Source organism: Cherax quadricarinatus, chromosome 86 (assembly GCF_038502225.1).
Source record: "Cherax quadricarinatus isolate ZL_2023a chromosome 86, ASM3850222v1, whole genome shotgun sequence".
Classification (NCBI taxonomy): domain Eukaryota; kingdom Metazoa; phylum Arthropoda; class Malacostraca; order Decapoda; family Parastacidae; genus Cherax; species Cherax quadricarinatus.
In genome coordinates, this window is record NC_091377.1 from 4,463,759 (window position 1) to 4,466,954 (window position 3,196).

The following is a 3,196-nucleotide window of genomic DNA, read 5'->3' on the forward strand; positions in this document are numbered from 1 at the left end:
TGGGTGGCTAACCCTCCCTACCCCGGGTTATCCTGGGTGGCTAACCCTCCCTTCCCCGGGTTATCCTGGGTGGCTAACCCTCCCTTCCCCGGGTTATCCTGGGTGGCTAACCCTCCCTTCCCCGGGTTATCCTGGGTGGCTAACCCTCCCTTCACCGGGTTATCCTGGGTGGCTAACCCTCCCTTCCCCGGGTTATCCTGGGTGGCTAACCCTCCCTTCACCGGGTTATCCTGGGTGGCTAACCCTCCCTTCACCGGGTTATCCTGGGTGGCTAACCCTCCCTTCATCGGGTTATCCTGGGTGGCTAACCCTCCCTACCCCGGGTTATCCTGGGTGGCTAACCCTCCCTTCATCGGGTTATCCTGGGTGGCTAACACTCCCTACCCCGGGTTATCCTGGGTGGCTAACCCTCCCTTCACCGGGTTATCCTGGGTGGCTAACCCTCCCTTCACCGGGTTATCCTGGGTGGCTAACCCTCCCTTCATCGGGTTATCCTGGGTGGCTAACCCTCCCTACCCCGGGTTATCCTGGGTGGCTAACCCTCCCTTCATCGGGTTATCCTGGGTGGCTAACACTCCCTACCCCGGGTTATCCTGGGTGGCTAACCCTCCCTACCCCGGGTTATCATGGGTGGCTAACCCTCCCTTCCCCGGGTTATCCTGGGTGGCTAACCCTCCCTTCCCCGGGTTATCCTGGGTGGCTAACCCTCCCTTCCCCGGGTTATCCTGGGTGGCTAACACTCCCTTCACCGGGTTATCCTGGGTGGCTAACCCTCCCTTCCCCGGGTTATCCTGGGTGGCTAACCCTCCCTTCATCGGGTTATCCTGGGTGGCTAACACTCCCTACCCCGGGTTATCCTGGGTGGCTAACCCTCCCTACCCCGGGTTATCCTGGGTGGCTAACACTCCCTACCCCGGGTTATCCTGGGTGGCTAACCCTCCCTTCCCCGGGTTATCCTGGGTGGCTAACCCTCCCTACCCCGGGTTATCCTGGGTGGCTAACACTCCCTACCCCGGGTTATCCTGGGTGGCTAACCCTCCCTACCCCGGGTTATCCTGGGTGGCTAACCCTCCCTTCCCCGGGTTATCCTGGGTGGCTAACACTCCCTACCCCGGGTTATCCTGGGTGGCTAACACTCCCTACCCCGGGTTATCCTGGGTGGCTAACACTCCCTACCCCGGGTTATCCTGGGTGGCTAACCCTCCCTACCCCGGGTTATCCTGGGTGGCTAACCCTCCCTACCCCGGGTTATCCTGGGTGGCTAACCCTCCCTACCCCGGGTTATCCTGGGTGGCTAACACTCCCTACCCCGGGTTATCCTGGGTGGCTAACACTCCCTACCCTGGGTTATCCTGGGTGGCTAACCCTCCCTACCCCGGGTTATCCTGGGTGGCTAACCCTCCCTACCCCGGGTTATCCTGGGTGGCTAACACTCCCTACCCCGGGTTATCCTGGGTGGCTAACCCTCCCTACCCCGGGTTATCCTGGGTGGCTAACACTCTAGGTTAAAAATATCAACAAATCTTATTTTAACATTATCTTCTACCAACATATTAACGTATATTTCGTCTTCGTTAATAAACTTTCGTTAAAAAAACGTACCTTGCTCATACAACGAATTTTTAAGTTTTATTGAAGATCAAAGTACATTGAGTACATTAAAAAGTACATAAATGTTTATTTAAAATAGGATAATATAAATTCAAACAATATTATTTCCAGCTTATATATTTACACATATACGATACAGGAGACAAAGAATACTAGTGATATTTTGGGTGTTTCAGAAAGATGGATCCGATTTTAAAGCAAATTGCTTTAAAATTGGATCCATCTTTTGAAACACCTTGTAGTGCCATGTACAAAGTTGCGTACCACTGTTAAGTTGTTCAGCTGTCAGGAAACAGTGGCCCAGTCCCTGGACCCATTGTGTGCCTCTGTAATGTTGAGGTACAGTCCCTGGACCCATTGTGTGCCTCTGTAATGTTGAGGTACAGTCCCTGGACCCATTGTGTGCCTCTGTAATGTTGAGGTACAGTCCCTGGACCCATTGTGTGCCTCTGTAATGTTGAGGTACAGTCCCTGGACCCATTGTGTGCCTCTGTAATGTTGAGGTACATTCCCTGGACCCATTGTGTGCCTCTGTAATGTTGAGGTACAGTTCCTGGACCCATTGTGTGCCTCTGTAATGTTGAGGTACAGTCCCTGGACCCATTGTGTGCCTCTGTAATGTTGAGGTACAGTCCCTGGACTCATTGTGTACCTATGTAATGTTGAGGTACAGTCCCTGGACCCATTGCGTACCTCTGTAATGTTGACGTACAGTCCGTGGACCCATTGTGTACCACTGTAATGTCGTACAGTCCCTGGACCCATTTTGTACCTCTGTAATGTTGGCGTACAGTCCCTGGACCTATTTTGTACCTCTGTAATGTTGAGGTACAGTCCCTGGACCCATAGTAGTGACCAGTGAAGAGGCGGAGCCAGGAGCTGTGAATCGACCCCTGCAACCACAACTAGGCAAGTACAACTAGGCGAGTACACACACGTTAGGATGGGGTGCTAAAAGCTAAAGAAGTTGTTGGGAAGGAACTGAGGTTGGAAGAAGCCAGAGGTCTGGTCTGGTGTCTGAGTACACACGTCAATACGACCAGTGATGGGGTTCCTGCTGAAGTAACGACATGGAACACCTCCGGGGAACAACCCACCGCTGATACCTGCAGATATGCACAGATGATTAGATGGCTTCAACTTCATCCTGGTCTCTGTTTGTTTATTTCAAAATAAAAGGGCTTTCAAATGAGCTGGTGTAGGTAACAGGTCTTAGCTTGTAAATAAAGTTAGAAACCTTAACCTAACCTTGTAAACCCCCATGTAGAGAGAGAGAGAGAGAGAGTGAGAGAGAGAGTGAGAGAGAGAGAGAGAGAGAGAGAGAGAGAGAGAGAGAGAGAGAGAGAGAGAGAGAAATACATACACTAAACATAGCATGATGTACTGTAGACTTTAATACAACAAACTCACACATTTTCCATCACACTAACAGCATCACAACAAGGCTGCGACTTACACGTCTTTATTACTTTCTTTATTATATCAGTAATGTCAAGATAAAGTAAAGTACACTGACCAGGAAATAAAAATTGCGGTGCTGGTGCAGCAGTTGACAGCAGCGCCGCCACAGCAACCAGCACAGCAG

The 3,196-nt window shown here is 51.5% G+C and overlaps 1 long non-coding RNA gene across 1 annotated transcript in view; it reads right to left on the reverse strand.

Annotated features, from left to right (window-relative positions):
• Nucleotides 1–1,728: 1,728 nt before the first annotated feature.
• LOC128703062 (uncharacterized) overlaps nucleotides 1,729–3,196 on the reverse strand; it is a 3,217-nt gene continuing 1,749 nt past the window's right edge. The window contains exons 2-3 of the long non-coding RNA XR_008409203.2: nucleotides 3,128–3,196; nucleotides 1,729–2,717 (exon numbers count right to left, since the gene is read on the reverse strand). The exon at nucleotides 3,128–3,196 is cut by the window's right edge and continues 22 nt beyond it. This is a non-coding gene — a long non-coding RNA (uncharacterized lncRNA). The remainder of the gene's footprint in view (nucleotides 2,718–3,127) is intronic.